The 18,626-nt window shown below is 43.5% G+C and overlaps 49 non-coding genes across 49 annotated transcripts; 39 read left to right on the forward strand and 10 right to left on the reverse strand.

Moving 5' to 3' along the window:
• Window positions 1-254: 254 nt before the first annotated feature.
• On the forward strand, window positions 255-326 carry TRNAG-UCC (transfer RNA glycine (anticodon UCC)). The gene has a single exon. It is a non-coding gene; the product is annotated as a tRNA-Gly (tRNA).
• A 472-nt stretch (window positions 327-798) lies between these two features.
• TRNAA-AGC (transfer RNA alanine (anticodon AGC)) lies at window positions 799-871 on the forward strand. The gene has a single exon. It is a non-coding gene; the product is annotated as a tRNA-Ala (tRNA).
• A 108-nt stretch (window positions 872-979) lies between these two features.
• On the forward strand, window positions 980-1,065 carry TRNAY-GUA (transfer RNA tyrosine (anticodon GUA)). Its single transcript is given in 2 exon segments — window positions 980-1,016; window positions 1,030-1,065. It is a non-coding gene; the product is annotated as a tRNA-Tyr (tRNA).
• A 163-nt stretch (window positions 1,066-1,228) lies between these two features.
• TRNAN-GUU (transfer RNA asparagine (anticodon GUU)) lies at window positions 1,229-1,302 on the reverse strand. Its single transcript has one exon. It is a non-coding gene; the product is annotated as a tRNA-Asn (tRNA).
• A 405-nt stretch (window positions 1,303-1,707) lies between these two features.
• Window positions 1,708-1,779, forward strand: TRNAG-UCC (transfer RNA glycine (anticodon UCC)). Its single transcript has one exon. It is a non-coding gene; the product is annotated as a tRNA-Gly (tRNA).
• Window positions 1,780-2,246: 467 nt separating this feature from the next.
• Window positions 2,247-2,319, forward strand: TRNAA-AGC (transfer RNA alanine (anticodon AGC)). Its single transcript has one exon. It is a non-coding gene; the product is annotated as a tRNA-Ala (tRNA).
• Window positions 2,320-2,427: 108 nt separating this feature from the next.
• On the forward strand, window positions 2,428-2,513 carry TRNAY-GUA (transfer RNA tyrosine (anticodon GUA)). The gene is given in 2 exon segments: window positions 2,428-2,464; window positions 2,478-2,513. It is a non-coding gene; the product is annotated as a tRNA-Tyr (tRNA).
• A 163-nt stretch (window positions 2,514-2,676) lies between these two features.
• TRNAN-GUU (transfer RNA asparagine (anticodon GUU)) lies at window positions 2,677-2,750 on the reverse strand. Its single transcript has one exon. It is a non-coding gene; the product is annotated as a tRNA-Asn (tRNA).
• Window positions 2,751-3,155: 405 nt separating this feature from the next.
• TRNAG-UCC (transfer RNA glycine (anticodon UCC)) lies at window positions 3,156-3,227 on the forward strand. The gene has a single exon. It is a non-coding gene; the product is annotated as a tRNA-Gly (tRNA).
• A 472-nt stretch (window positions 3,228-3,699) lies between these two features.
• TRNAA-AGC (transfer RNA alanine (anticodon AGC)) lies at window positions 3,700-3,772 on the forward strand. The gene has a single exon. It is a non-coding gene; the product is annotated as a tRNA-Ala (tRNA).
• A 108-nt stretch (window positions 3,773-3,880) lies between these two features.
• Window positions 3,881-3,966, forward strand: TRNAY-GUA (transfer RNA tyrosine (anticodon GUA)). The gene is given in 2 exon segments: window positions 3,881-3,917; window positions 3,931-3,966. It is a non-coding gene; the product is annotated as a tRNA-Tyr (tRNA).
• A 642-nt stretch (window positions 3,967-4,608) lies between these two features.
• Window positions 4,609-4,680, forward strand: TRNAG-UCC (transfer RNA glycine (anticodon UCC)). The gene has a single exon. It is a non-coding gene; the product is annotated as a tRNA-Gly (tRNA).
• A 468-nt stretch (window positions 4,681-5,148) lies between these two features.
• On the forward strand, window positions 5,149-5,221 carry TRNAA-AGC (transfer RNA alanine (anticodon AGC)). The gene has a single exon. It is a non-coding gene; the product is annotated as a tRNA-Ala (tRNA).
• A 108-nt stretch (window positions 5,222-5,329) lies between these two features.
• Window positions 5,330-5,415, forward strand: TRNAY-GUA (transfer RNA tyrosine (anticodon GUA)). The gene is given in 2 exon segments: window positions 5,330-5,366; window positions 5,380-5,415. It is a non-coding gene; the product is annotated as a tRNA-Tyr (tRNA).
• Window positions 5,416-5,578: 163 nt separating this feature from the next.
• Window positions 5,579-5,652, reverse strand: TRNAN-GUU (transfer RNA asparagine (anticodon GUU)). Its single transcript has one exon. It is a non-coding gene; the product is annotated as a tRNA-Asn (tRNA).
• Window positions 5,653-6,057: 405 nt separating this feature from the next.
• TRNAG-UCC (transfer RNA glycine (anticodon UCC)) lies at window positions 6,058-6,129 on the forward strand. The gene has a single exon. It is a non-coding gene; the product is annotated as a tRNA-Gly (tRNA).
• Window positions 6,130-6,606: 477 nt separating this feature from the next.
• TRNAA-AGC (transfer RNA alanine (anticodon AGC)) lies at window positions 6,607-6,679 on the forward strand. The gene has a single exon. It is a non-coding gene; the product is annotated as a tRNA-Ala (tRNA).
• A 108-nt stretch (window positions 6,680-6,787) lies between these two features.
• On the forward strand, window positions 6,788-6,873 carry TRNAY-GUA (transfer RNA tyrosine (anticodon GUA)). The gene is given in 2 exon segments: window positions 6,788-6,824; window positions 6,838-6,873. It is a non-coding gene; the product is annotated as a tRNA-Tyr (tRNA).
• A 642-nt stretch (window positions 6,874-7,515) lies between these two features.
• Window positions 7,516-7,587, forward strand: TRNAG-UCC (transfer RNA glycine (anticodon UCC)). Its single transcript has one exon. It is a non-coding gene; the product is annotated as a tRNA-Gly (tRNA).
• Window positions 7,588-8,059: 472 nt separating this feature from the next.
• TRNAA-AGC (transfer RNA alanine (anticodon AGC)) lies at window positions 8,060-8,132 on the forward strand. Its single transcript has one exon. It is a non-coding gene; the product is annotated as a tRNA-Ala (tRNA).
• A 108-nt stretch (window positions 8,133-8,240) lies between these two features.
• TRNAY-GUA (transfer RNA tyrosine (anticodon GUA)) lies at window positions 8,241-8,326 on the forward strand. The gene is given in 2 exon segments: window positions 8,241-8,277; window positions 8,291-8,326. It is a non-coding gene; the product is annotated as a tRNA-Tyr (tRNA).
• Window positions 8,327-8,489: 163 nt separating this feature from the next.
• TRNAN-GUU (transfer RNA asparagine (anticodon GUU)) lies at window positions 8,490-8,563 on the reverse strand. Its single transcript has one exon. It is a non-coding gene; the product is annotated as a tRNA-Asn (tRNA).
• Window positions 8,564-8,968: 405 nt separating this feature from the next.
• Window positions 8,969-9,040, forward strand: TRNAG-UCC (transfer RNA glycine (anticodon UCC)). The gene has a single exon. It is a non-coding gene; the product is annotated as a tRNA-Gly (tRNA).
• Window positions 9,041-9,514: 474 nt separating this feature from the next.
• TRNAA-AGC (transfer RNA alanine (anticodon AGC)) lies at window positions 9,515-9,587 on the forward strand. The gene has a single exon. It is a non-coding gene; the product is annotated as a tRNA-Ala (tRNA).
• A 108-nt stretch (window positions 9,588-9,695) lies between these two features.
• Window positions 9,696-9,781, forward strand: TRNAY-GUA (transfer RNA tyrosine (anticodon GUA)). The gene is given in 2 exon segments: window positions 9,696-9,732; window positions 9,746-9,781. It is a non-coding gene; the product is annotated as a tRNA-Tyr (tRNA).
• A 163-nt stretch (window positions 9,782-9,944) lies between these two features.
• TRNAN-GUU (transfer RNA asparagine (anticodon GUU)) lies at window positions 9,945-10,018 on the reverse strand. Its single transcript has one exon. It is a non-coding gene; the product is annotated as a tRNA-Asn (tRNA).
• Window positions 10,019-10,423: 405 nt separating this feature from the next.
• On the forward strand, window positions 10,424-10,495 carry TRNAG-UCC (transfer RNA glycine (anticodon UCC)). The gene has a single exon. It is a non-coding gene; the product is annotated as a tRNA-Gly (tRNA).
• A 471-nt stretch (window positions 10,496-10,966) lies between these two features.
• TRNAA-AGC (transfer RNA alanine (anticodon AGC)) lies at window positions 10,967-11,039 on the forward strand. Its single transcript has one exon. It is a non-coding gene; the product is annotated as a tRNA-Ala (tRNA).
• Window positions 11,040-11,147: 108 nt separating this feature from the next.
• TRNAY-GUA (transfer RNA tyrosine (anticodon GUA)) lies at window positions 11,148-11,233 on the forward strand. Its single transcript is given in 2 exon segments — window positions 11,148-11,184; window positions 11,198-11,233. It is a non-coding gene; the product is annotated as a tRNA-Tyr (tRNA).
• A 163-nt stretch (window positions 11,234-11,396) lies between these two features.
• TRNAN-GUU (transfer RNA asparagine (anticodon GUU)) lies at window positions 11,397-11,470 on the reverse strand. The gene has a single exon. It is a non-coding gene; the product is annotated as a tRNA-Asn (tRNA).
• Window positions 11,471-11,875: 405 nt separating this feature from the next.
• On the forward strand, window positions 11,876-11,947 carry TRNAG-UCC (transfer RNA glycine (anticodon UCC)). The gene has a single exon. It is a non-coding gene; the product is annotated as a tRNA-Gly (tRNA).
• A 474-nt stretch (window positions 11,948-12,421) lies between these two features.
• Window positions 12,422-12,494, forward strand: TRNAA-AGC (transfer RNA alanine (anticodon AGC)). Its single transcript has one exon. It is a non-coding gene; the product is annotated as a tRNA-Ala (tRNA).
• Window positions 12,495-12,602: 108 nt separating this feature from the next.
• Window positions 12,603-12,688, forward strand: TRNAY-GUA (transfer RNA tyrosine (anticodon GUA)). The gene is given in 2 exon segments: window positions 12,603-12,639; window positions 12,653-12,688. It is a non-coding gene; the product is annotated as a tRNA-Tyr (tRNA).
• A 163-nt stretch (window positions 12,689-12,851) lies between these two features.
• On the reverse strand, window positions 12,852-12,925 carry TRNAN-GUU (transfer RNA asparagine (anticodon GUU)). Its single transcript has one exon. It is a non-coding gene; the product is annotated as a tRNA-Asn (tRNA).
• A 405-nt stretch (window positions 12,926-13,330) lies between these two features.
• Window positions 13,331-13,402, forward strand: TRNAG-UCC (transfer RNA glycine (anticodon UCC)). The gene has a single exon. It is a non-coding gene; the product is annotated as a tRNA-Gly (tRNA).
• A 468-nt stretch (window positions 13,403-13,870) lies between these two features.
• TRNAA-AGC (transfer RNA alanine (anticodon AGC)) lies at window positions 13,871-13,943 on the forward strand. The gene has a single exon. It is a non-coding gene; the product is annotated as a tRNA-Ala (tRNA).
• A 108-nt stretch (window positions 13,944-14,051) lies between these two features.
• Window positions 14,052-14,137, forward strand: TRNAY-GUA (transfer RNA tyrosine (anticodon GUA)). Its single transcript is given in 2 exon segments — window positions 14,052-14,088; window positions 14,102-14,137. It is a non-coding gene; the product is annotated as a tRNA-Tyr (tRNA).
• Window positions 14,138-14,300: 163 nt separating this feature from the next.
• On the reverse strand, window positions 14,301-14,374 carry TRNAN-GUU (transfer RNA asparagine (anticodon GUU)). The gene has a single exon. It is a non-coding gene; the product is annotated as a tRNA-Asn (tRNA).
• A 405-nt stretch (window positions 14,375-14,779) lies between these two features.
• Window positions 14,780-14,851, forward strand: TRNAG-UCC (transfer RNA glycine (anticodon UCC)). The gene has a single exon. It is a non-coding gene; the product is annotated as a tRNA-Gly (tRNA).
• Window positions 14,852-15,329: 478 nt separating this feature from the next.
• On the forward strand, window positions 15,330-15,402 carry TRNAA-AGC (transfer RNA alanine (anticodon AGC)). The gene has a single exon. It is a non-coding gene; the product is annotated as a tRNA-Ala (tRNA).
• Window positions 15,403-15,510: 108 nt separating this feature from the next.
• On the forward strand, window positions 15,511-15,596 carry TRNAY-GUA (transfer RNA tyrosine (anticodon GUA)). Its single transcript is given in 2 exon segments — window positions 15,511-15,547; window positions 15,561-15,596. It is a non-coding gene; the product is annotated as a tRNA-Tyr (tRNA).
• A 163-nt stretch (window positions 15,597-15,759) lies between these two features.
• On the reverse strand, window positions 15,760-15,833 carry TRNAN-GUU (transfer RNA asparagine (anticodon GUU)). Its single transcript has one exon. It is a non-coding gene; the product is annotated as a tRNA-Asn (tRNA).
• Window positions 15,834-16,238: 405 nt separating this feature from the next.
• TRNAG-UCC (transfer RNA glycine (anticodon UCC)) lies at window positions 16,239-16,310 on the forward strand. The gene has a single exon. It is a non-coding gene; the product is annotated as a tRNA-Gly (tRNA).
• Window positions 16,311-16,781: 471 nt separating this feature from the next.
• Window positions 16,782-16,854, forward strand: TRNAA-AGC (transfer RNA alanine (anticodon AGC)). Its single transcript has one exon. It is a non-coding gene; the product is annotated as a tRNA-Ala (tRNA).
• A 108-nt stretch (window positions 16,855-16,962) lies between these two features.
• On the forward strand, window positions 16,963-17,048 carry TRNAY-GUA (transfer RNA tyrosine (anticodon GUA)). Its single transcript is given in 2 exon segments — window positions 16,963-16,999; window positions 17,013-17,048. It is a non-coding gene; the product is annotated as a tRNA-Tyr (tRNA).
• Window positions 17,049-17,211: 163 nt separating this feature from the next.
• TRNAN-GUU (transfer RNA asparagine (anticodon GUU)) lies at window positions 17,212-17,285 on the reverse strand. The gene has a single exon. It is a non-coding gene; the product is annotated as a tRNA-Asn (tRNA).
• A 405-nt stretch (window positions 17,286-17,690) lies between these two features.
• Window positions 17,691-17,762, forward strand: TRNAG-UCC (transfer RNA glycine (anticodon UCC)). The gene has a single exon. It is a non-coding gene; the product is annotated as a tRNA-Gly (tRNA).
• A 474-nt stretch (window positions 17,763-18,236) lies between these two features.
• TRNAA-AGC (transfer RNA alanine (anticodon AGC)) lies at window positions 18,237-18,309 on the forward strand. Its single transcript has one exon. It is a non-coding gene; the product is annotated as a tRNA-Ala (tRNA).
• Window positions 18,310-18,417: 108 nt separating this feature from the next.
• On the forward strand, window positions 18,418-18,503 carry TRNAY-GUA (transfer RNA tyrosine (anticodon GUA)). Its single transcript is given in 2 exon segments — window positions 18,418-18,454; window positions 18,468-18,503. It is a non-coding gene; the product is annotated as a tRNA-Tyr (tRNA).
• The last annotated feature ends 123 nt before the right edge of the window (window positions 18,504-18,626 follow it).

Genomic DNA, 18,626 nt, shown 5'->3' on the forward strand with positions numbered 1-18,626 from the left:
GGCTGATAAATTACACGACACAGACCAGAAGGCAGACAGTAATTAGACTTCGACTCTAAGCATCCAACACTACGAGCAGAGTGGCACAGCGGAAGCGTGCTGGGCCCATAACCCAGAGGTCGATGGATCGAAACCATCCTCTGCTAAAAGGTTGTGTTTTATACTTTTCATCATTACATTGCATCCAAATGCTTCTGTCAACAGAAAGTTTAGTGTTATTGCAGAAAATGTCAAAAAAACGTACACTTCCGAAAGCGTTGGTGGTATAGTGGTGAGCATAGCTGCCTTCCAAGCAGTTGACCCGGGTTCGATTCCCGGCCAACGCATGTCTTGCTTTTCACCATTGGTGTTGCATTTATTCTCTTTTAATGTTTTGTGTTAAGGCTCATGCTCTACTCTCTTCTTACAGTTTAGCAACCACAGAAAGGAGGAAAAAAAAAGACCAGGAGGCCTTCACGACCTCTCAGCATTTTCGATAAACAAACCAACCCATAAAAGTTCAACGGTTCTCCTTGGGATTGTGCTACATCACAACTTTTTTCTACAAACTATGCAAGTTTTTTCACTGTCCCCGGTTTGATTCTCCATGTGCATAGAAAGGGTTTGCTAGAAAGTTGCTCGACTGTATTTGTAGGTCACCAATCACGTTGTGGACTCCTTAAATGTTCTTCAAGTATGGGAAAACGGAGTCCACACTTAAAAAAAAAAAAAAAAAAAAAAAAAGCAATGTCATCTGTGACTGTATATGAAAATTGTGACCTGGTGTGACGTGAAACTGACGTCAAGTTTCACAGGTTTGGGGGATTAGCTCAAGTGGTAGAGCGCTCGCTTAGCATGCGAGAGGTAGCGGGATCGATGCCCGCATTCTCCAATGCTACCATTGGATTCCTTTTTCGCAGAGTTGAATGAATCATTTTTACCATCTGCCCGTGGCACCCACGGCCAAACCTAGGAGGCTTTCGACAGTGGCCAAAACAATCCTTCGATAGCTCAGCTGGTAGAGCGGAGGACTGTAGCTCTAAATTAGCAATCCTTAGGTCGCTGGTTCAATTCCGGCTCGAAGGAAGTTTTGTTTATCTTATCTCATACAGAAAGTTTTTCTCCAGTTTGCCTCGTGAATTCAAAACATAGTCAGCAAAATGGCTTTTACATGAGAGAGATGCTCAGCACCAATGCAAAAACTTCTCCAACTGTGCAACGTCTCTGGGTGGACTGCAAAAGGGTGCGACGTCCCTGGGTGGACTCGAACCACCAACCTTTCGGTTAACAGCCGAACGCGCTAACCGATTGCGCCACAGAGACCCAATGGACCACAATTTTTGCCTGCACCTTAAGCAAGGTCAGACACCGTTTCTTCAAATGATTTTCAACAATATGACTAAAGGAAACAGAAAAAAACAAAGAAATAATTGCAAAACACCAAGAATAATCTAGTTGCCAACAGATAAGAAATGGCTGATAAATTACACGACACAGACCAGAAGGCAGACAGTAATTAGACTTCGACTCTAAGCATCCAACACTACGAGCAGAGTGGCGCAGCGGAAGCGTGCTGGGCCCATAACCCAGAGGTCGATGGATCGAAACCATCCTCTGCTAAAAGGTTGTGTTTTATACTTTTCATCATTACATTGCATCCAAATGCTTCTGTCAACAGAAAGTTTAGTGTTATTGCAGAAAATGTCAAAAAAACGTACACTTCCGAAAGCGTTGGTGGTATAGTGGTGAGCATAGCTGCCTTCCAAGCAGTTGACCCGGGTTCGATTCCCGGCCAACGCATGTCTTGCTTTTCACCATTGGTGTTGCATTTATTCTCTTTTAATGTTTTGTGTTAAGGCTCATGCTCTACTCTCTTCTTACAGTTTAGCAACCACAGAAAGGAGGAAAAAAAAAGACCAGGAGGCCTTCACGACCTCTCAGCATTTTCGATAAACAAACCAACCCATAAAAGTTCAACGGTTCTCCTTGGGATTGTGCTACATCACAACTTTTTTCTACAAACTATGCAAGTTTTTTCACTGTCCCCGGTTTGATTCTCCATGTGCATAGAAAGGGTTTGCTAGAAAGTTGCTCGACTGTATTTGTAGGTCACCAATCACGTTGTGGACTCCTTAAATGTTCTTCAAGTATGGGAAAACGGAGTCCACACTTAAAAAAAAAAAAAAAAAAAAGCAATGTCATCTGTGACTGTATATGAAAATTGTGACCTGGTGTGACGTGAAACTGACGTCAAGTTTCACAGGTTTGGGGGATTAGCTCAAGTGGTAGAGCGCTCGCTTAGCATGCGAGAGGTAGCGGGATCGATGCCCGCATTCTCCAATGCTACCATTGGATTCCTTTTTCGCAGAGTTGAATGAATCATTTTTACCATCTGCCCGTGGCACCCACGGCCAAACCTAGGAGGCTTTCGACAGTGGCCAAAACAATCCTTCGATAGCTCAGCTGGTAGAGCGGAGGACTGTAGCTCTAAATTAGCAATCCTTAGGTCGCTGGTTCAATTCCGGCTCGAAGGAAGTTTTGTTTATCTTATCTCATACAGAAAGTTTTTCTCCAGTTTGCCTCGTGAATTCAAAACATAGTCAGCAAAATGGCTTTTACATGAGAGAGATGCTCAGCACCAATGCAAAAACTTCTCCAACTGTGCAACGTCTCTGGGTGGACTGCAAAAGGGTGCGACGTCCCTGGGTGGACTCGAACCACCAACCTTTCGGTTAACAGCCGAACGCGCTAACCGATTGCGCCACAGAGACCCAATGGACCACAATTTTTGCCTGCACCTTAAGCAAGGTCAGACACCGTTTCTTCAAATGATTTTCAACAATATGACTAAAGGAAACAGAAAAAAACAAAGAAATAATTGCAAAACACCAAGAATAATCTAGTTGCCAACAGATAAGAAATGGCTGATAAATTACACGACACAGACCAGAAGGCAGACAGTAATTAGACTTCGACTCTAAGCATCCAACACTACGAGCAGAGTGGCGCAGCGGAAGCGTGCTGGGCCCATAACCCAGAGGTCGATGGATCGAAACCATCCTCTGCTAAAAGGTTGTGTTTTATACTTTTCATCATTACATTGCATCCAAATGCTTCTGTCAACAGAAAGTTTAGTGTTATTGCAGAAAATGTCAAAAAAACGTACACTTCCGAAAGCGTTGGTGGTATAGTGGTGAGCATAGCTGCCTTCCAAGCAGTTGACCCGGGTTCGATTCCCGGCCAACGCATGTCTTGCTTTTCACCATTGGTGTTGCATTTATTCTCTTTTAATGTTTTGTGTTAAGGCTCATGCTCTACTCTCTTCTTACAGTTTAGCAACCACAGAAAGGAGGAAAAAAAAAGACCAGGAGGCCTTCACGACCTCTCAGCATTTTCGATAAACAAACCAACCCATAAAAGTTCAACGGTTCTCCTTGGGATTGTGCTACATCACAACTTTTTTCTACAAACTATGCAAGTTTTTTCACTGTCCCCGGTTTGATTCTCCATGTGCATAGAAAGGGTTTGCTAGAAAGTTGCTCGACTGTATTTGTAGGTCACCAATCACGTTGTGGACTCCTTAAATGTTCTTCAAGTATGGGAAAACGGAGTCCACACTTAAAAAAAAAAAAAAAAAAAAAAAAAGCAATGTCATCTGTGACTGTATATGAAAATTGTGACCTGGTGTGACGTGAAACTGACGTCAAGTTTCACAGGTTTGGGGGATTAGCTCAAGTGGTAGAGCGCTCGCTTAGCATGCGAGAGGTAGCGGGATCGATGCCCGCATTCTCCAATGCTACCATTGGATTCCTTTTTCGCAGAGTTGAATGAATCATTTTTACCATCTGCCCGTGGCACCCACGGCCAAACCTAGGAGGCTTTCGACAGTGGCCAAAACAATCCTTCGATAGCTCAGCTGGTAGAGCGGAGGACTGTAGCTCTAAATTAGCAATCCTTAGGTCGCTGGTTCAATTCCGGCTCGAAGGAAGTTTTGTTTATCTTATCTCATACAGAAAGTTTTTCTCCAGTTTGCCTCGTGAATTCAAAACATAGTCAGCAAAATGGCTTTTACATGAGAGAGATGCTCAGCACCAATGCAAAAACTTCTCCAACTGTGCAACGTCTCTGGGTGGACTGCAAAAGGGTGCGACGTCCCTGGGTGGACTCGAACCACCAACCTTTTGGTTAACAGCCGAACGCGCTAACCGATTGCGCCACAGAGACCCAATGGACCACAATTTTTGCCTGCACCTTAAGCAAGGTCAGACACCGTTTCTTCAAATGATTTTCAACAATATGACTAAAGGAAACAGAAAAAAACAAAGAAATAATTGCAAAACACCAAGAATAATCTAGTTGCCAACAGATAAGAAATGGCTGATAAATTACACGACACAGACCAGAAGGCAGACAGTAATTAGACTTCGACTCTAAGCATCCAACACTACGAGCAGAGTGGCGCAGCGGAAGCGTGCTGGGCCCATAACCCAGAGGTCGATGGATCGAAACCATCCTCTGCTAAAAGGTTGTGTTTTATACTTTTCATCATTACATTGCATCCAAATGCTTCTGTCAACAGAAAGTTTAGTGTTATTGCAGAAAATGTCAAAAAAACGTACACTTCCGAAAGCGTTGGTGGTATAGTGGTGAGCATAGCTGCCTTCCAAGCAGTTGACCCGGGTTCGATTCCCGGCCAACGCATGTCTTGCTTTTCACCATTGGTGTTGCATTTATTCTCTTTTAATGTTTTGTGTTAAGGCTCATGCTCTACTCTCTTCTTACAGTTTAGCAACCACAGAAAGGAGGAAAAAAAAAGACCAGGAGGCCTTCACGACCTCTCAGCATTTTCGATAAACAAACCAACCCATAAAAGTTCAACGGTTCTCCTTGGGATTGTGCTACATCACAACTTTTTTCTACAAACTATGCAAGTTTTTTCACTGTCCCCGGTTTGATTCTCCATGTGCATAGAAAGGGTTTGCTAGAAAGTTGCTCGACTGTATTTGTAGGTCACCAATCACGTTGTGGACTCCTTAAATGTTCTTCAAGTATGGGAAAACGGAGTCCACACTTAAAAAAAAAAAAAAAAAAAAAGCAATGTCATCTGTGACTGTATATGAAAATTGTGACCTGGTGTGACGTGAAACTGACGTCAAGTTTCACAGGTTTGGGGGATTAGCTCAAGTGGTAGAGCGCTCGCTTAGCATGCGAGAGGTAGCGGGATCGATGCCCGCATTCTCCAATGCTACCATTGGATTCCTTTTTCGCAGAGTTGAATGAATCATTTTTACCATCTGCCCGTGGCACCCACGGCCAAACCTAGGAGGCTTTCGACAGTGGCCAAAACAATCCTTCGATAGCTCAGCTGGTAGAGCGGAGGACTGTAGCTCTAAATTAGCAATCCTTAGGTCGCTGGTTCAATTCCGGCTCGAAGGAAGTTTTGTTTATCTTATCTCATACAGAAAGTTTTTCTCCAGTTTGCCTCGTGAATTCAAAACATAGTCAGCAAAATGGCTTTTACATGAGAGAGATGCTCAGCACCAATGCAAAAACTTCTCCAACTGTGCAACGTCTCTGGGTGGACTGCAAAAGGGTGCGACGTCCCTGGGTGGACTCGAACCACCAACCTTTCGGTTAACAGCCGAACGCGCTAACCGATTGCGCCACAGAGACCCAATGGACCACAATTTTTGCCTGCACCTTAAGCAAGGTCAGACACCGTTTCTTCAAATGATTTTCAACAATATGACTAAAGGAAACAGAAAAAAACAAAGAAATAATTGCAAAACACCAAGAATAATCTAGTTGCCAACAGATAAGAAATGGCTGATAAATTACACGACACAGACCAGAAGGCAGACAGTAATTAGACTTCGACTCTAAGCATCCAACACTACGAGCAGAGTGGCGCAGCGGAAGCGTGCTGGGCCCATAACCCAGAGGTCGATGGATCGAAACCATCCTCTGCTAAAAGGTTGTGTTTTATACTTTTCATCATTACATTGCATCCAAATGCTTCTGTCAACAGAAAGTTTAGTGTTATTGCAGAAAATGTCAAAAAAACGTACACTTCCGAAAGCGTTGGTGGTATAGTGGTGAGCATAGCTGCCTTCCAAGCAGTTGACCCGGGTTCGATTCCCGGCCAACGCATGTCTTGCTTTTCACCATTGGTGTTGCATTTATTCTCTTTTAATGTTTTGTGTTAAGGCTCATGCTCTACTCTCTTCTTACAGTTTAGCAACCACAGAAAGGAGGAAAAAAAAAGACCAGGAGGCCTTCACGACCTCTCAGCATTTTCGATAAACAAACCAACCCATAAAAGTTCAACGGTTCTCCTTGGGATTGTGCTACATCACAACTTTTTTCTACAAACTATGCAAGTTTTTTCACTGTCCCCGGTTTGATTCTCCATGTGCATAGAAAGGGTTTGCTAGAAAGTTGCTCGACTGTATTTGTAGGTCACCAATCACGTTGTGGACTCCTTAAATGTTCTTCAAGTATGGGAAAACGGAGTCCACACTTAAAAAAAAAAAAAAAAAAAAAAAAAAAAAAGCAATGTCATCTGTGACTGTATATGAAAATTGTGACCTGGTGTGACGTGAAACTGACGTCAAGTTTCACAGGTTTGGGGGATTAGCTCAAGTGGTAGAGCGCTCGCTTAGCATGCGAGAGGTAGCGGGATCGATGCCCGCATTCTCCAATGCTACCATTGGATTCCTTTTTCGCAGAGTTGAATGAATCATTTTTACCATCTGCCCGTGGCACCCACGGCCAAACCTAGGAGGCTTTCGACAGTGGCCAAAACAATCCTTCGATAGCTCAGCTGGTAGAGCGGAGGACTGTAGCTCTAAATTAGCAATCCTTAGGTCGCTGGTTCAATTCCGGCTCGAAGGAAGTTTTGTTTATCTTATCTCATACAGAAAGTTTTTCTCCAGTTTGCCTCGTGAATTCAAAACATAGTCAGCAAAATGGCTTTTACATGAGAGAGATGCTCAGCACCAATGCAAAAACTTCTCCAACTGTGCAACGTCTCTGGGTGGACTGCAAAAGGGTGCGACGTCCCTGGGTGGACTCGAACCACCAACCTTTTGGTTAACAGCCGAACGCGCTAACCGATTGCGCCACAGAGACCCAATGGACCACAATTTTTGCCTGCACCTTAAGCAAGGTCAGACACCGTTTCTTCAAATGATTTTCAACAATATGACTAAAGGAAACAGAAAAAAACAAAGAAATAATTGCAAAACACCAAGAATAATCTAGTTGCCAACAGATAAGAAATGGCTGATAAATTACACGACACAGACCAGAAGGCAGACAGTAATTAGACTTCGACTCTAAGCATCCAACACTACGAGCAGAGTGGCGCAGCGGAAGCGTGCTGGGCCCATAACCCAGAGGTCGATGGATCGAAACCATCCTCTGCTAAAAGGTTGTGTTTTATACTTTTCATCATTACATTGCATCCAAATGCTTCTGTCAACAGAAAGTTTAGTGTTATTGCAGAAAATGTCAAAAAAACGTACACTTCCGAAAGCGTTGGTGGTATAGTGGTGAGCATAGCTGCCTTCCAAGCAGTTGACCCGGGTTCGATTCCCGGCCAACGCATGTCTTGCTTTTCACCATTGGTGTTGCATTTATTCTCTTTTAATGTTTTGTGTTAAGGCTCATGCTCTACTCTCTTCTTACAGTTTAGCAACCACAGAAAGGAGGAAAAAAAAAGACCAGGAGGCCTTCACGACCTCTCAGCATTTTCGATAAACAAACCAACCCATAAAAGTTCAACGGTTCTCCTTGGGATTGTGCTACATCACAACTTTTTTCTACAAACTATGCAAGTTTTTTCACTGTCCCCGGTTTGATTCTCCATGTGCATAGAAAGGGTTTGCTAGAAAGTTGCTCGACTGTATTTGTAGGTCACCAATCACGTTGTGGACTCCTTAAATGTTCTTCAAGTATGGGAAAACGGAGTCCACACTTAAAAAAAAAAAAAAAAAAAAAAAAAGCAATGTCATCTGTGACTGTATATGAAAATTGTGACCTGGTGTGACGTGAAACTGACGTCAAGTTTCACAGGTTTGGGGGATTAGCTCAAGTGGTAGAGCGCTCGCTTAGCATGCGAGAGGTAGCGGGATCGATGCCCGCATTCTCCAATGCTACCATTGGATTCCTTTTTCGCAGAGTTGAATGAATCATTTTTACCATCTGCCCGTGGCACCCACGGCCAAACCTAGGAGGCTTTCGACAGTGGCCAAAACAATCCTTCGATAGCTCAGCTGGTAGAGCGGAGGACTGTAGCTCTAAATTAGCAATCCTTAGGTCGCTGGTTCAATTCCGGCTCGAAGGAAGTTTTGTTTATCTTATCTCATACAGAAAGTTTTTCTCCAGTTTGCCTCGTGAATTCAAAACATAGTCAGCAAAATGGCTTTTACATGAGAGAGATGCTCAGCACCAATGCAAAAACTTCTCCAACTGTGCAACGTCTCTGGGTGGACTGCAAAAGGGTGCGACGTCCCTGGGTGGACTCGAACCACCAACCTTTCGGTTAACAGCCGAACGCGCTAACCGATTGCGCCACAGAGACCCAATGGACCACAATTTTTGCCTGCACCTTAAGCAAGGTCAGACACCGTTTCTTCAAATGATTTTCAACAATATGACTAAAGGAAACAGAAAAAAACAAAGAAATAATTGCAAAACACCAAGAATAATCTAGTTGCCAACAGATAAGAAATGGCTGATAAATTACACGACACAGACCAGAAGGCAGACAGTAATTAGACTTCGACTCTAAGCATCCAACACTACGAGCAGAGTGGCGCAGCGGAAGCGTGCTGGGCCCATAACCCAGAGGTCGATGGATCGAAACCATCCTCTGCTAAAAGGTTGTGTTTTATACTTTTCATCATTACATTGCATCCAAATGCTTCTGTCAACAGAAAGTTTAGTGTTATTGCAGAAAATGTCAAAAAAACGTACACTTCCGAAAGCGTTGGTGGTATAGTGGTGAGCATAGCTGCCTTCCAAGCAGTTGACCCGGGTTCGATTCCCGGCCAACGCATGTCTTGCTTTTCACCATTGGTGTTGCATTTATTCTCTTTTAATGTTTTGTGTTAAGGCTCATGCTCTACTCTCTTCTTACAGTTTAGCAACCACAGAAAGGAGGAAAAAAAAAGACCAGGAGGCCTTCACGACCTCTCAGCATTTTCGATAAACAAACCAACCCATAAAAGTTCAACGGTTCTCCTTGGGATTGTGCTACATCACAACTTTTTTCTACAAACTATGCAAGTTTTTTCACTGTCCCCGGTTTGATTCTCCATGTGCATAGAAAGGGTTTGCTAGAAAGTTGCTCGACTGTATTTGTAGGTCACCAATCACGTTGTGGACTCCTTAAATGTTCTTCAAGTATGGGAAAACGGAGTCCACACTTAAAAAAAAAAAAAAAAAAAAAAAAAAAGCAATGTCATCTGTGACTGTATATGAAAATTGTGACCTGGTGTGACGTGAAACTGACGTCAAGTTTCACAGGTTTGGGGGATTAGCTCAAGTGGTAGAGCGCTCGCTTAGCATGCGAGAGGTAGCGGGATCGATGCCCGCATTCTCCAATGCTACCATTGGATTCCTTTTTCGCAGAGTTGAATGAATCATTTTTACCATCTGCCCGTGGCACCCACGGCCAAACCTAGGAGGCTTTCGACAGTGGCCAAAACAATCCTTCGATAGCTCAGCTGGTAGAGCGGAGGACTGTAGCTCTAAATTAGCAATCCTTAGGTCGCTGGTTCAATTCCGGCTCGAAGGAAGTTTTGTTTATCTTATCTCATACAGAAAGTTTTTCTCCAGTTTGCCTCGTGAATTCAAAACATAGTCAGCAAAATGGCTTTTACATGAGAGAGATGCTCAGCACCAATGCAAAAACTTCTCCAACTGTGCAACGTCTCTGAGTGGACTGCAAAAGGGTGCGACGTCCCTGGGTGGACTCGAACCACCAACCTTTCGGTTAACAGCCGAACGCGCTAACCGATTGCGCCACAGAGACCCAATGGACCACAATTTTTGCCTGCACCTTAAGCAAGGTCAGACACCGTTTCTTCAAATGATTTTCAACAATATGACTAAAGGAAACAGAAAAAAACAAAGAAATAATTGCAAAACACCAAGAATAATCTAGTTGCCAACAGATAAGAAATGGCTGATAAATTACACGACACAGACCAGAAGGCAGACAGTAATTAGACTTCGACTCTAAGCATCCAACACTACGAGCAGAGTGGCGCAGCGGAAGCGTGCTGGGCCCATAACCCAGAGGTCGATGGATCGAAACCATCCTCTGCTAAAAGGTTGTGTTTTATACTTTTCATCATTACATTGCATCCAAATGCTTCTGTCAACAGAAAGTTTAGTGTTATTGCAGAAAATGTCAAAAAAACGTACACTTCCGAAAGCGTTGGTGGTATAGTGGTGAGCATAGCTGCCTTCCAAGCAGTTGACCCGGGTTCGATTCCCGGCCAACGCATGTCTTGCTTTTCACCATTGGTGTTGCATTTATTCTCTTTTAATGTTTTGTGTTAAGGCTCATGCTCTACTCTCTTCTTACAGTTTAGCAACCACAGAAAGGAGGAAAAAAAAAGACCAGGAGGCCTTCACGACCTCTCAGCATTTTCGATAAACAAACCAACCCATAAAAGTTCAACGGTTCTCCTTGGGATTGTGCTACATCACAACTTTTTTCTACAAACTATGCAAGTTTTTTCACTGTCCCCGGTTTGATTCTCCATGTGCATAGAAAGGGTTTGCTAGAAAGTTGCTCGACTGTATTTGTAGGTCACCAATCACGTTGTGGACTCCTTAAATGTTCTTCAAGTATGGGAAAACGGAGTCCACACTTAAAAAAAAAAAAAAAAAAAAAAAAGCAATGTCATCTGTGACTGTATATGAAAATTGTGACCTGGTGTGACGTGAAACTGATGTCAAGTTTCACAGGTTTGGGGGATTAGCTCAAGTGGTAGAGCGCTCGCTTAGCATGCGAGAGGTAGCGGGATCGATGCCCGCATTCTCCAATGCTACCATTGGATTCCTTTTTCGCAGAGTTGAATGAATCATTTTTACCATCTGCCCGTGGCACCCACGGCCAAACCTAGGAGGCTTTCGACAGTGGCCAAAACAATCCTTCGATAGCTCAGCTGGTAGAGCGGAGGACTGTAGCTCTAAATTAGCAATCCTTAGGTCGCTGGTTCAATTCCGGCTCGAAGGAAGTTTTGTTTATCTTATCTCATACAGAAAGTTTTTCTCCAGTTTGCCTCGTGAATTCAAAACATAGTCAGCAAAATGGCTTTTACATGAGAGAGATGCTCAGCACCAATGCAAAAACTTCTCCAACTGTGCAACGTCTCTGGGTGGACTGCAAAAGGGTGCGACGTCCCTGGGTGGACTCGAACCACCAACCTTTCGGTTAACAGCCGAACGCGCTAACCGATTGCGCCACAGAGACCCAATGGACCACAATTTTTGCCTGCACCTTAAGCAAGGTCAGACACCGTTTCTTCAAATGATTTTCAACAATATGACTAAAGGAAACAGAAAAAAACAAAGAAATAATTGCAAAACACCAAGAATAATCTAGTTGCCAACAGATAAGAAATGGCTGATAAATTACACGACACAGACCAGAAGGCAGACAGTAATTAGACTTCGACTCTAAGCATCCAACACTACGAGCAGAGTGGCGCAGCGGAAGCGTGCTGGGCCCATAACCCAGAGGTCGATGGATCGAAACCATCCTCTGCTAAAAGGTTGTGTTTTATACTTTTCATCATTACATTGCATCCAAATGCTTCTGTCAACAGAAAGTTTAGTGTTATTGCAGAAAATGTCAAAAAAACGTACACTTCCGAAAGCGTTGGTGGTATAGTGGTGAGCATAGCTGCCTTCCAAGCAGTTGACCCGGGTTCGATTCCCGGCCAACGCATGTCTTGCTTTTCACCATTGGTGTTGCATTTATTCTCTTTTAATGTTTTGTGTTAAGGCTCATGCTCTACTCTCTTCTTACAGTTTAGCAACCACAGAAAGGAGGAAAAAAAAAGACCAGGAGGCCTTCACGACCTCTCAGCATTTTCGATAAACAAACCAACCCATAAAAGTTCAACGGTTCTCCTTGGGATTGTGCTACATCACAACTTTTTTCTACAAACTATGCAAGTTTTTTCACTGTCCCCGGTTTGATTCTCCATGTGCATAGAAAGGGTTTGCTAGAAAGTTGCTCGACTGTATTTGTAGGTCACCAATCACGTTGTGGACTCCTTAAATGTTCTTCAAGTATGGGAAAACGGAGTCCACACTTAAAAAAAAAAAAAAAAAAAAAAAAAAAGCAATGTCATCTGTGACTGTATATGAAAATTGTGACCTGGTGTGACGTGAAACTGACGTCAAGTTTCACAGGTTTGGGGGATTAGCTCAAGTGGTAGAGCGCTCGCTTAGCATGCGAGAGGTAGCGGGATCGATGCCCGCATTCTCCAATGCTACCATTGGATTCCTTTTTCGCAGAGTTGAATGAATCATTTTTACCATCTGCCCGTGGCACCCACGGCCAAACCTAGGAGGCTTTCGACAGTGGCCAAAACAATCCTTCGATAGCTCAGCTGGTAGAGCGGAGGACTGTAGCTCTAAATTAGCAATCCTTAGGTCGCTGGTTCAATTCCGGCTCGAAGGAAGTTTTGTTTATCTTATCTCATACAGAAAGTTTTTCTCCAGTTTGCCTCGTGAATTCAAAACATAGTCAGCAAAATGGCTTTTACATGAGAGAGATGCTCAGCACCAATGCAAAAACTTCTCCAACTGTGCAACGTCTCTGGGTGGACTGCAAAAGGGTGCGACGTCCCTGGGTGGACTCGAACCACCAACCTTTCGGTTAACAGCCGAACGCGCTAACCGATTGCGCCACAGAGACCCAATGGACCACAATTTTTGCCTGCACCTTAAGCAAGGTCAGACACCGTTTCTTCAAATGATTTTCAACAATATGACTAAAGGAAACAGAAAAAAACAAAGAAATAATTGCAAAACACCAAGAATAATCTAGTTGCCAACAGATAAGAAATGGCTGATAAATTACACGACACAGACCAGAAGGCAGACAGTAATTAGACTTCGACTCTAAGCATCCAACACTACGAGCAGAGTGGCGCAGCGGAAGCGTGCTGGGCCCATAACCCAGAGGTCGATGGATCGAAACCATCCTCTGCTAAAAGGTTGTGTTTTATACTTTTCATCATTACATTGCATCCAAATGCTTCTGTCAACAGAAAGTTTAGTGTTATTGCAGAAAATGTCAAAAAAACGTACACTTCCGAAAGCGTTGGTGGTATAGTGGTGAGCATAGCTGCCTTCCAAGCAGTTGACCCGGGTTCGATTCCCGGCCAACGCATGTCTTGCTTTTCACCATTGGTGTTGCATTTATTCTCTTTTAATGTTTTGTGTTAAGGCTCATGCTCTACTCTCTTCTTACAGTTTAGCAACCACAGAAAGGAGGAAAAAAAAAGACCAGGAGGCCTTCACGACCTCTCAGCATTTTCGATAAACAAACCAACCCATAAAAGTTCAACGGTTCTCCTTGGGATTGTGCTACATCACAACTTTTTTCTACAAACTATGCAAGTTTTTTCACTGTCCCCGGTTTGATTCTCCATGTGCATAGAAAGGGTTTGCTAGAAAGTTGCTCGACTGTATTTGTAGGTCACCAATCACGTTGTGGACTCCTTAAATGTTCTTCAAGTATGGGAAAACGGAGTCCACACTTAAAAAAAAAAAAAAAAAAAAAGCAATGTCATCTGTGACTGTATATGAAAATTGTGACCTGGTGTGACGTGAAACTGACGTCAAGTTTCACAGGTTTGGGGGATTAGCTCAAGTGGTAGAGCGCTCGCTTAGCATGCGAGAGGTAGCGGGATCGATGCCCGCATTCTCCAATGCTACCATTGGATTCCTTTTTCGCAGAGTTGAATGAATCATTTTTACCATCTGCCCGTGGCACCCACGGCCAAACCTAGGAGGCTTTCGACAGTGGCCAAAACAATCCTTCGATAGCTCAGCTGGTAGAGCGGAGGACTGTAGCTCTAAATTAGCAATCCTTAGGTCGCTGGTTCAATTCCGGCTCGAAGGAAGTTTTGTTTATCTTATCTCATACAGAAAGTTTTTCTCCAGTTTGCCTCGTGAATTCAAAACATAGTCAGCAAAATGGCTTTTACATGAGAGAGATGCTCAGCACCAATGCAAAAACTTCTCCAACTGTGCAACGTCTCTGGGTGGACTGCAAAAGGGTGCGACGTCCCTGGGTGGACTCGAACCACCAACCTTTCGGTTAACAGCCGAACGCGCTAACCGATTGCGCCACAGAGACCCAATGGACCACAATTTTTGCCTGCACCTTAAGCAAGGTCAGACACCGTTTCTTCAAATGATTTTCAACAATATGACTAAAGGAAACAGAAAAAAACAAAGAAATAATTGCAAAACACCAAGAATAATCTAGTTGCCAACAGATAAGAAATGGCTGATAAATTACACGACACAGACCAGAAGGCAGACAGTAATTAGACTTCGACTCTAAGCATCCAACACTACGAGCAGAGTGGCGCAGCGGAAGCGTGCTGGGCCCATAACCCAGAGGTCGATGGATCGAAACCATCCTCTGCTAAAAGGTTGTGTTTTATACTTTTCATCATTACATTGCATCCAAATGCTTCTGTCAACAGAAAGTTTAGTGTTATTGCAGAAAATGTCAAAAAAACGTACACTTCCGAAAGCGTTGGTGGTATAGTGGTGAGCATAGCTGCCTTCCAAGCAGTTGACCCGGGTTCGATTCCCGGCCAACGCATGTCTTGCTTTTCACCATTGGTGTTGCATTTATTCTCTTTTAATGTTTTGTGTTAAGGCTCATGCTCTACTCTCTTCTTACAGTTTAGCAACCACAGAAAGGAGGAAAAAAAAAGACCAGGAGGCCTTCACGACCTCTCAGCATTTTCGATAAACAAACCAACCCATAAAAGTTCAACGGTTCTCCTTGGGATTGTGCTACATCACAACTTTTTTCTACAAACTATGCAAGTTTTTTCACTGTCCCCGGTTTGATTCTCCATGTGCATAGAAAGGGTTTGCTAGAAAGTTGCTCGACTGTATTTGTAGGTCACCAATCACGTTGTGGACTCCTTAAATGTTCTTCAAGTATGGGAAAACGGAGTCCACACTTAAAAAAAAAAAAAAAAAAAAAAAAAAAAAAAGCAATGTCATCTGTGACTGTATATGAAAATTGTGACCTGGTGTGACGTGAAACTGACGTCAAGTTTCACAGGTTTGGGGGATTAGCTCAAGTGGTAGAGCGCTCGCTTAGCATGCGAGAGGTAGCGGGATCGATGCCCGCATTCTCCAATGCTACCATTGGATTCCTTTTTCGCAGAGTTGAATGAATCATTTTTACCATCTGCCCGTGGCACCCACGGCCAAACCTAGGAGGCTTTCGACAGTGGCCAAAACAATCCTTCGATAGCTCAGCTGGTAGAGCGGAGGACTGTAGCTCTAAATTAGCAATCCTTAGGTCGCTGGTTCAATTCCGGCTCGAAGGAAGTTTTGTTTATCTTATCTCATACAGAAAGTTTTTCTCCAGTTTGCCTCGTGAATTCAAAACATAGTCAGCAAAATGGCTTTTACATGAGAGAGATGCTCAGCACCAATGCAAAAACTTCTCCAACTGTGCAACGTCTCTGAGTGGACTGCAAAAGGGTGCGACGTCCCTGGGTGGACTCGAACCACCAACCTTTCGGTTAACAGCCGAACGCGCTAACCGATTGCGCCACAGAGACCCAATGGACCACAATTTTTGCCTGCACCTTAAGCAAGGTCAGACACCGTTTCTTCAAATGATTTTCAACAATATGACTAAAGGAAACAGAAAAAAACAAAGAAATAATTGCAAAACACCAAGAATAATCTAGTTGCCAACAGATAAGAAATGGCTGATAAATTACACGACACAGACCAGAAGGCAGACAGTAATTAGACTTCGACTCTAAGCATCCAACACTACGAGCAGAGTGGCGCAGCGGAAGCGTGCTGGGCCCATAACCCAGAGGTCGATGGATCGAAACCATCCTCTGCTAAAAGGTTGTGTTTTATACTTTTCATCATTACATTGCATCCAAATGCTTCTGTCAACAGAAAGTTTAGTGTTATTGCAGAAAATGTCAAAAAAACGTACACTTCCGAAAGCGTTGGTGGTATAGTGGTGAGCATAGCTGCCTTCCAAGCAGTTGACCCGGGTTCGATTCCCGGCCAACGCATGTCTTGCTTTTCACCATTGGTGTTGCATTTATTCTCTTTTAATGTTTTGTGTTAAGGCTCATGCTCTACTCTCTTCTTACAGTTTAGCAACCACAGAAAGGAGGAAAAAAAAAGACCAGGAGGCCTTCACGACCTCTCAGCATTTTCGATAAACAAACCAACCCATAAAAGTTCAACGGTTCTCCTTGGGATTGTGCTACATCACAACTTTTTTCTACAAACTATGCAAGTTTTTTCACTGTCCCCGGTTTGATTCTCCATGTGCATAGAAAGGGTTTGCTAGAAAGTTGCTCGACTGTATTTGTAGGTCACCAATCACGTTGTGGACTCCTTAAATGTTCTTCAAGTATGGGAAAACGGAGTCCACACTTAAAAAAAAAAAAAAAAAAAAAAAAGCAATGTCATCTGTGACTGTATATGAAAATTGTGACCTGGTGTGACGTGAAACTGATGTCAAGTTTCACAGGTTTGGGGGATTAGCTCAAGTGGTAGAGCGCTCGCTTAGCATGCGAGAGGTAGCGGGATCGATGCCCGCATTCTCCAATGCTACCATTGGATTCCTTTTTCGCAGAGTTGAATGAATCATTTTTACCATCTGCCCGTGGCACCCACGGCCAAACCTAGGAGGCTTTCGACAGTGGCCAAAACAATCCTTCGATAGCTCAGCTGGTAGAGCGGAGGACTGTAGCTCTAAATTAGCAATCCTTAGGTCGCTGGTTCAATTCCGGCTCGAAGGAAGTTTTGTTTATCTTATCTCATACAGAAAGTTTTTCTCCAGTTTGCCTCGTGAATTCAAAACATAGTCAGCAAAATGGCTTTTACATGAGAGAGATGCTCAGCACCAATGCAAAAACTTCTCCAACTGTGCAACGTCTCTGGGTGGACTGCAAAAGGGTGCGACGTCCCTGGGTGGACTCGAACCACCAACCTTTCGGTTAACAGCCGAACGCGCTAACCGATTGCGCCACAGAGACCCAATGGACCACAATTTTTGCCTGCACCTTAAGCAAGGTCAGACACCGTTTCTTCAAATGATTTTCAACAATATGACTAAAGGAAACAGAAAAAAACAAAGAAATAATTGCAAAACACCAAGAATAATCTAGTTGCCAACAGATAAGAAATGGCTGATAAATTACACGACACAGACCAGAAGGCAGACAGTAATTAGACTTCGACTCTAAGCATCCAACACTACGAGCAGAGTGGCGCAGCGGAAGCGTGCTGGGCCCATAACCCAGAGGTCGATGGATCGAAACCATCCTCTGCTAAAAGGTTGTGTTTTATACTTTTCATCATTACATTGCATCCAAATGCTTCTGTCAACAGAAAGTTTAGTGTTATTGCAGAAAATGTCAAAAAAACGTACACTTCCGAAAGCGTTGGTGGTATAGTGGTGAGCATAGCTGCCTTCCAAGCAGTTGACCCGGGTTCGATTCCCGGCCAACGCATGTCTTGCTTTTCACCATTGGTGTTGCATTTATTCTCTTTTAATGTTTTGTGTTAAGGCTCATGCTCTACTCTCTTCTTACAGTTTAGCAACCACAGAAAGGAGGAAAAAAAAAGACCAGGAGGCCTTCACGACCTCTCAGCATTTTCGATAAACAAACCAACCCATAAAAGTTCAACGGTTCTCCTTGGGATTGTGCTACATCACAACTTTTTTCTACAAACTATGCAAGTTTTTTCACTGTCCCCGGTTTGATTCTCCATGTGCATAGAAAGGGTTTGCTAGAAAGTTGCTCGACTGTATTTGTAGGTCACCAATCACGTTGTGGACTCCTTAAATGTTCTTCAAGTATGGGAAAACGGAGTCCACACTTAAAAAAAAAAAAAAAAAAAAAAAAAAAGCAATGTCATCTGTGACTGTATATGAAAATTGTGACCTGGTGTGACGTGAAACTGACGTCAAGTTTCACAGGTTTGGGGGATTAGCTCAAGTGGTAGAGCGCTCGCTTAGCATGCGAGAGGTAGCGGGATCGATGCCCGCATTCTCCAATGCTACCATTGGATTCCTTTTTCGCAGAGTTGAATGAATCATTTTTACCATCTGCCCGTGGCACCCACGGCCAAACCTAGGAGGCTTTCGACAGTGGCCAAAACAATCCTTCGATAGCTCAGCTGGTAGAGCGGAGGACTGTAGCTCTAAATTAGCAATCCTTAGGTCGCTGGTTCAATTCCGGCTCGAAGGAAGTTTTGTTTATCTTATCTCATACAGAAAGTTTTTCTCCAGTTTGCCTCGTGAATTCAAAACATAGTCAGCAAAATGGCTTTTACATGAGAGAGATGCTCAGCACCAATGCAAAAACTTCTCC

The sequence above is a fragment of the Ranitomeya variabilis genome, chromosome 2 (assembly GCF_051348905.1).
Source record: "Ranitomeya variabilis isolate aRanVar5 chromosome 2, aRanVar5.hap1, whole genome shotgun sequence".
In the NCBI taxonomy this organism is placed as follows: domain Eukaryota; kingdom Metazoa; phylum Chordata; class Amphibia; order Anura; family Dendrobatidae; genus Ranitomeya; species Ranitomeya variabilis.